The sequence below is a fragment of the Microtus ochrogaster genome, chromosome 16 (assembly GCF_000317375.1).
Source record: "Microtus ochrogaster isolate Prairie Vole_2 chromosome 16, MicOch1.0, whole genome shotgun sequence".
In the NCBI taxonomy this organism is placed as follows: Eukaryota; Metazoa; Chordata; class Mammalia; order Rodentia; family Cricetidae; genus Microtus; species Microtus ochrogaster.
The window spans coordinates 11,346,596-11,354,775 of record NC_022018.1 but is presented as its reverse complement, the minus strand read 5'-3'; positions in this window follow the sequence as shown (position 1 = coordinate 11,354,775).

The following is an 8,180-nucleotide window of genomic DNA, read 5'->3' as shown; positions in this document are numbered from 1 at the left end:
CACTCCCGATGCCCTCGGTTCAAACCTGGGAACCACATGGTGGGTCGGGAGAACTCACCTCTACAAGTCTGACCTCCACAGGTTTGCTGTCACGTGCGCGTGTGTCCCGTTTCCTCACTGCCATCAGCGCAAGTGTGAGCACACACACACACACTCACACAAGAAAACTTTTTTTAAAGATAGAAATTTACTAACTCGTGTTCTGTTCCTTTGTCTTTTCCACTGCCTTTGGTAGGAGTGTTTATTTCTCGTCCATAACTTAAACGTGGGGCTCTGGAATGCCCTTGGGTGTGGAGACATGAGCTCAAATGGCTCCAGAAAATAACAACCAAACCTTTAAAACAGAAGTATGTAGGCAGGCATGACCGGGAATTCTTCCTTTGTGTAGAAGACAGTACCTACTAAAACAAAAGGAACCGTAAAGAAATATGCTAATTTGAAGGTTGCAGAGTGCTAGTAAAGATAACATCTGAGCCCAGCGGTGGTCGAGATGAGAAATTATACTGACAGTGCCCAGAACTGGCACACCTGGTGATGATAATACGGAGACCATCTACTTTAACATGGTTTTATTGTTGTTTTCAGATGCCCTAGAGAAAGCCCACCCTCTGGTGCTTCCCTGAGACGTGATCTTTCCCACCACCCACTCTTGTTTTACTGCTTCATAAAATACCTGGGCTTTGGAGCCCAATTGTTCCTTCAATTTATAGCCGGAAAAGGATTCCAGGCTTAGACAACAACAGAGACCAACTCTTCCTTCCTTTCTGTTTTGTTTTGTTGGGGGTGGTGAAGGTTATAGGGATTGAAGTCAGGGCCCCTGCATGTTAAGCTACTGTGCTGCACACACACACACACACACACACACACACAGACACACACACACACACACACACACACACACACACAGAGCCATTTTTGTTGCTTCACAGTCATTCAGTGTATCCTTGGCACACCAGAGGCCATCTTTCAAGGCTGGGCTGGGTCTCCTCTGCAGAGAAGGGTGTTTTGACAGTCGGAGGGGTGACAGGAGACATGTCAACAATATTTCAAATGCCTCCTGCCTCCATCATCTGCCTTGTTCTCTTTGCATCACAGATTCTAGCACTGGTTTCTTCAGAAACGTGGCTCCTGCAACTGGAATACTTCTTCTCACTTTCTTTTATGCTTTGGTCTAGCTTGACGGTTCTCAGGCTCAGTCCCTGCAGTCCAAAATACTTAGGAACTTGCTGGACAGTATGCCATCAGCCCATTAAAAAATGCCTCTGATAACCCTGATAATGTGTCTTCCTAACCCTCCAGCCACCTCCAAAGCACGCCAATGTCAAATTTACCACAGCCTTCTTTGTGTGCACTAAGTTTTTCTTCAGTGTTTTGAAAATACTATTTCATGGGCCCTCAGCATCCACGATTATTGATGAAAAGTCACTGTCAACTGAACATTCAAAATAACTAGTTTATTATTATTTTATTGCACCTATTTTATTGTAGTAAGTTTTATAAATAAATTCATTGATTTGCGCATATAGTTCATTTTGGCAAATGCACAGCAGTGCACATCACAATTGAGACATAAACCATTTCCAGAACTCCAGAATGCACCATCCTACCCTTCTCTGGGTCCATGGCGCAACCCACCTGCTGTTTTCCACCCTAAATGGGTTGGGTTTTCTAGAACTTCAGATACATGGAATCATATAGCTCGTGCTCTTTCGTATCTTCTGTCTTTTATTTAGCGCAGTGGTTCTGACGATCATCCAGGTTGTTGTGGATGTGCTGATAGGTTTGTACCCCTTCTATTGCAGAGTCGTATTCTACTGTTTAGAGAAACTGTGTTCTGTGCCATGGATAGCTGTACTCATACCTTCTATGTGACTATTTATGGAAGGAGGGCAATCCACACAGCAGCCAGCTATTCACAGAAACAGCAAAAGTTCTACACCATTATTTTTATCTGCAATTGAGCTATATTCCATATGGCTTAGCCCAATAGACAGTTTGTCTTTCTAATCTTAAAGTTTTAAGATTCTTCTTTTTACTTTCTGTTTCTGTGTTTCTGCTACCCTGCGTTTCTGTTTTGATTTGTTCTTATTTATTTTATTTGTTGTACATTAACTGTTTTGTTGTTTATCAGCTGTTGAGGAGCAGAGGTGCGCTGGTCCTATAGTGAAAGCCAGGTTTACGGTGCTATGTTGATGGTGCTATTACATCACTAGTCCCAAGACTCCCATTCAAAACTCAGGCCATCACTCTCTCTGCTGCATGCGACCTTGGGAAGGGCTAGACCAAAAAGAGGTAGAAAGTTGGGAGAAGATGGGATTTCATGACTGTCTGAGAGTTGTCATGGCTGTGATGAAACACCATGACCAAAGCAAGTGAGGGAGGAAAGGGTTTATCCAGCCTATGCTTCCACATCATTGTTTATCATTGGAGGAAGTCAGGACAGGAGCTCAAGCAGGGCAGGAACCTGAAGGCAGGAGCTGATGCAGAGGCCAATGCTGCTTATTGGCTTGCTCCTCATGGCTTGCTCAGACTGCTTGTTTATAGAACACAAGACCACCAAAGGGGTGCACCACTCCCTCTGCTCAGTTCTTGCCCTTCAATTACCAATTAAGAAAATGTTGTAGAGGCCTGACTGGAGGCCAGATATGAAGGAGGCCTTTCTATCAACTGAAGTTCCCTTCCTGTCAGTTGACTATGGCTGTATCAAGTTGACATAGAACTAGCCAGCACAATGACCCAGCTTGTCTGTGGTCATTTTCCATGATGAGTGAGACTGCAGTGACATGGACATTTGGGGGACACAACTCCCATCAGCAATCCCTCATCCATGCTCTGTAAATAACTCCAATAAACATGTTAGTTCAGCAAAGTGGACTTGGTTGAAGTTTTTCTTTTTGGTCTGTCATTGGTACCTGTATTAATTACTTTTATATTGCCATGATAAAATACCATGACTAAGACAACTTATAGAGGAAAGGTTGCATTTGGGTTGTGGTTCTATACAGGATGGTTTTAGACTGTTTCAATGATAGAACAGGAGTATCAAGCATGGCCACTGGAGTCGTAGCTGAGAGCTCATGCTGCAAACACAAAATAGAGAGAGAAAACTAAATATGGCCAGAGTCTTTATTCTACCCTGCTTCTAGCAACGCACTTCCTCCAGCAAAGCCCCACCTCGTGAGTTTCCCCAAACAATGCCACCAACTAGGGACCAAGCATTCGAATGCCCAGGACCGTGAGGGACATTGCCCAATCTAGGGTGATTAAGAGTTTTGTCACATACCCTCGGGAAAGATCACACACTCCTTAATTCATTATGAATTTATTGGCTCGTCTTTCTTGAATGCTTCTTTCCTTTAGTCCTCCCTATCTTTCATTGCGGTTCCACAAGACATAAAGTATAACATTTTATTTCAGCAATGGTGTCTGTTCATTTTCTCTCTAAGCTGTGATTTGAGTGGTTTCTAAATTTATCTATCTATCCCAAAGTAGAGCCACCACCTGGGGAAAAGCCCTCTAATACTTCAGCCATTGGAGGACGCTTCGTATCACAGGTAACAGGTAGTAAATAAGTGGTGGCTAAGAAAACGCAACTTTGGAAGATACTAGGCTACATAACCTTAAAATATCTCCTTCTTTTAAAAATTAATATTCCTGGCAGTCCTGTCCCAGCCACAGAAGAAGCAAGATGTGACTACCCAGCTGAATAAGTTATTGAGCCATGTGGCTAACATAGATAAGAATGATGGGCTAATATAAATTGTAAGAGTTAATAAGAAGCCTGAGATACTGGGCCAATCAGTTTATAACTAAAAAAATTAATATTTCTGCCAGGTAGTGGTGGTGCACAACTTTAATCCGAGCACTCAGGAGGCAGAGGCAGGTGGATCTCTGAGTTCGAGACCAGCCTGGTCTATAGAAAAAGCTCCAGGACAGCCAGGGCTACACAGACAAATCCCATCTTGAAAAACAAAAGAAGCAATATTCCTCACAGGCCATTCCTTCCTTTCCTTCTGTGGATGCTGTTGACAAGCTGGAAGGCCCTTTAGCATGGTACCCTGTGTGGCAGAGAATGCCCTGTGAAGCTTTTCTGTGGCTGCCTTTGTTAAAGGTTCGGGATAGCTGCGTAGCTGACACAGAGTAAAGGTTTTGCAGAGCTGACTATTTAGACAGTCAGAGGCCAAGAATGGAGCAGGTTCCAACCATGCTCTCCAGCCGGAAGCCTTAACCAGTTCTCAGCACTTATTAAAATCCACCTGAGGGAGGTGGGACTGCTCTAAGGGTGTGTTTTTATTTTTAATTATATGGGAGGGGTGTATGCACACATGAATGAAAGTACATGAGGAGACCAGAAGAGGGCGCCAGATCCCCTATAGGGGTAGGGGGTGTGGAGGGGGTGGGGTTTACTGGTGGCCACCCAGCTTGAGGGCTGGAATTGAATTCAGGATCTCTACCCAAGAAGTCCCACCCCTAGCTACTTAACTACCTCTCCAGCACGTCTGAATTTTTGATGCCTGAGAATTTCTTAATTGTAAGTTTGTCTTTGTTCTTCAGATGTAATTGATGTGTAACGTTTTGGTTGTTTGGAGAGGCAAGTAAATTTCCAAAATTGTTCTCGGCTAAAAGTCAACAATTTTTCTAAATTTAGAGGCTTGGATTGCTGAACGCTTGCATTTTATCAACAAATGTGTTCTTCTCTGTAGGTCATCCAACATTACTGCTGAGGTAAATAAAAGAATATGGCTTCCTTATGGAGAAATGAGGAGGATGTTGTTACGGACTCGGAGAGACCTGTCTGGAAGTGGGCAAAGTTGGAGCCTTTTGGTTCAGGTCACAGATGCAAAGAACTCACTACAGAAAATGTTTTCAGTGTGCATCTGCTGTGGTGCCCCAGTGACATCCTGTGTCCAACAACCTTTCTGTCCCCAGTCAGCAGGCTATCCAGACAAATAAGAACTCTGAATGACTATCTGCCACCCCTTTTTAGGCAGATTTCTAGTGGCAGAGTGAAAGGAGCTCTCCACCCTGCCAAGGTCGCACCCAGCCAGTGTTTGCCAAGCCCAGGAGATTGCCTCAGAAAACTCTAGAAGAGTGTAGTCTGCGAGTCACAGGAGGTTCGTGAGCACTGGCCCTCTGTGGGGAGTGTAGTGTGCGAGCCACAGGAGTCCACAGCAAGCACTGCAGCTCTGTGGGAAGAGAAGTCTGCGGGTCTTAGGAGGTCTGCAGCACTGGAGCTCTGTGGGGTTTCGAAGCTTTGGAGCATCAGGGACTGGGAGAGCCAAAGAATTCACTCACATCACAACTGCAGAGACCTTCAGCATCAGAGGTGTGTGAGCTATGTCCTGGAGGTCTTAAAGAAACCTAACCCAAGGAACAAACAACTGGACAGCAGCAGAGTTGGCTTTTCGTTCACTTCTCCCCCCTCTTCTCGATGCCTGCGTGAGGGGGATTGCTTTCAGACTTCTGTTCAAAGCGTCCTCTCAAATGGAGACTTGGAAGCTTCCTTATTTATACAGCTGCACTCCTGTATAAGCATTGTCTCATTGTATAATATTAATGGTAACTCTGCATCCACTCTGGATTCTCCGAGGTCCAGTTAAATCCCTAGCACTCTGTGAAGCCTTGTCTCCTTTATCTATTCGCGCGCGCACATGCGCGCGCGCGTGCACACACAGACACACACACACACGAGGCGACACACATGCACATGGCACACACACACACATGCACATATGCACTCACACACACACGGACACACACACACATACACACCACCACCACCCTCCAGTTTATTGTGTATTCCACGCTACATAGCAAATGTGGTTCAGGATATTTTTTTGTAAACCTTATTTTTTTTTCAAGTCTTCTTGTAAACTTTTCAAGTTCTGAGGTTCATGGTCTCTCACCAGTTTACAGGATTTTTAAATGCAGAAATGCACCCTGCAGTTTCTATTTTAATAATTTATAGCTTTCGCCATCAGATGAGGGTGGTGCTGGAGCTTCATCAGTGTTCACCGGTGATAGCTATCTGCTCACTGTTCTTATCTGGACACTTACATGATTTACCACATACTCTGGGATGCGCTAGGATGCTCTGGAAGATGAAGGACCCTTGAGGAAGTAATGCAGCCTCCTCCTACTTCTGTTTCTCTCCTGCAATATGCAGATAAAAACTCTTCTGGCCTCTGCTCCGGGACATGAGATGGTGGTTGTCTTGCTCTGCAGTATGTGACACCAATGTCTTTACATAATCTTAGTGTAAATCCTTGGCCCGGTGTGCTTCACTTTGCACAAATACCACATTTGCAAAAGATGATCTTCACTTTTTAAGATTTTATTTTTATCTTTAATCATGTGTGTATGTATTTATGTATGGTGTGTGCACATACATGCATTTGGCCAAGGAATCCAGGAGAGGTCACTGGATCCCTCGATGCTGGAGTTACTGGTAACTGTGAGATGCCCAACATGATTGCTGGGAACCAATCTCAAGTGCTCTGCAGGAGTAGTGCACAGTTCTAACCACTGAGCCAGAAATAGGCATTGTCACCCAACCAGCTCTTCTTAGTTTCATCACTTCCAGTCTAGTATGGGTTTGTCAATCATGAGATTAAATATACAACAAAGAAAAAACAGAAGGAGGGAGGGAGGGAAGAAGATGAAGGACCCTTGAGGAAGTGATGCAGTCCTCCTAGAAGAAAGGAAGGAAGGAAGGACAATAGACAGATCTTGGTCAGACTGACTTGGCTTGAAGTGAAGGCTGAGTATGCACTTGTGTGTCCATGTGTATGCGTGTGTGTGGTGTGCGTGTGGTGTGTGTGTGTGTGTGTGTGTGGTGTGCGCATGTGTGCACCCACGCCTTTGCCTCATCTATCCCTCCGTATCCCACGCTTTGGCTCCAGAGCTCTGTTAGCCAAAATACTCACTGGTCCCCTTCATCATTGTCCACAGGTTATCTTGTTTCAAGAGCAGTTTTACAAATTCTAGAACTTCACTAAGGGCATGCGGAGTTATAGGATGCTGTCATTAGGCCATCAAGAATCTTCATTTCATACAAGGAGTCATCCAGCCCCCTGCTTAACCCATGGCCTTCCCAGCTCCATGAGCAACACCTGGAGGTTAGGTCAATGCTAAGGTTTCTCCCCGGAGTTGCATCCCAGCTCAGTTTCCAGACCTTGGAGATCCTGGGAAAGAAAAACTCCCATCCTCTTGATGTCCTTCACCATGGAGACATTCCCTCCTCTCCACCTCGTCCCCGGAAAGCTTTCCCTCCTCCTGTGGAAGCTTTCCCTCCTCCGTTTCCCCTGGAAAGCTTGCACTTGTTTCTTCAATCGGGGTTTATTCCACCATCCATTTGGGAGTTCTCGCTTCTTCTAAGGCTCTACCCGACCAGCCTTTTTCTTCCTTCCTGTGCTCTCTGCACGGTGCATAAATATCGCAAGTTTGTTTTCTTTGTCTTACATTGGGCTTCACTTCATGTGATTAGCCTATAGTTTTCTTCAGTCTGCCATAATGCATTTAGGGCCAACCTGGGCTAGGTAAAACACGGTCTTAAAAAAAAAAAATCATGATAGCATTTTTAGAAAAGAGATGAAACTTACCGTGATACATTAATGTATAACTGAGTTCCTCTCCAGTAGTTCCCTCCATTCATGAGGCTTCAAGTTGGCCACAGTTGGGCTGGACTGGGTGAGAATCGAGGCTCCTGCATTGCAGGAACCATAGGAGGAACATCACAGGTGTGCGACCACCCCGGTAAGAGTCCTGCTTTGTTATTCAAGGCCCTGACACAGGTCTACAACACATGTGTACTAAATGCTTGGGTGACTTAGTAAAGACAAATGAGACAGCTTCTTTTTTCAATAACATCTCACTATGTAGCAACCAGCTATGCAGACCAGGCTGGCCTCGAACTCACAGAGATCTGCTTCTCCATGCCCAGCCCTAGGACAAGTTCTTGAGGACACCAAAAATTCTGCTCTATCTTCAGCCTCCCCTGCATGATGTTTGATTTTTTTAATCCCATTTCAGAATCTAACCCTCACCAAAGTTCTGCATTTCGGCAATTACACGTTAATGGAGGTGGTAGTTTGTTAGTTCTTCCAAGTTTGTCACCCATGTTTTCGCTGAGGAATATGCAACATGGCATAAGTTAATCCCTCTGCCAAAGAAATTTAAAT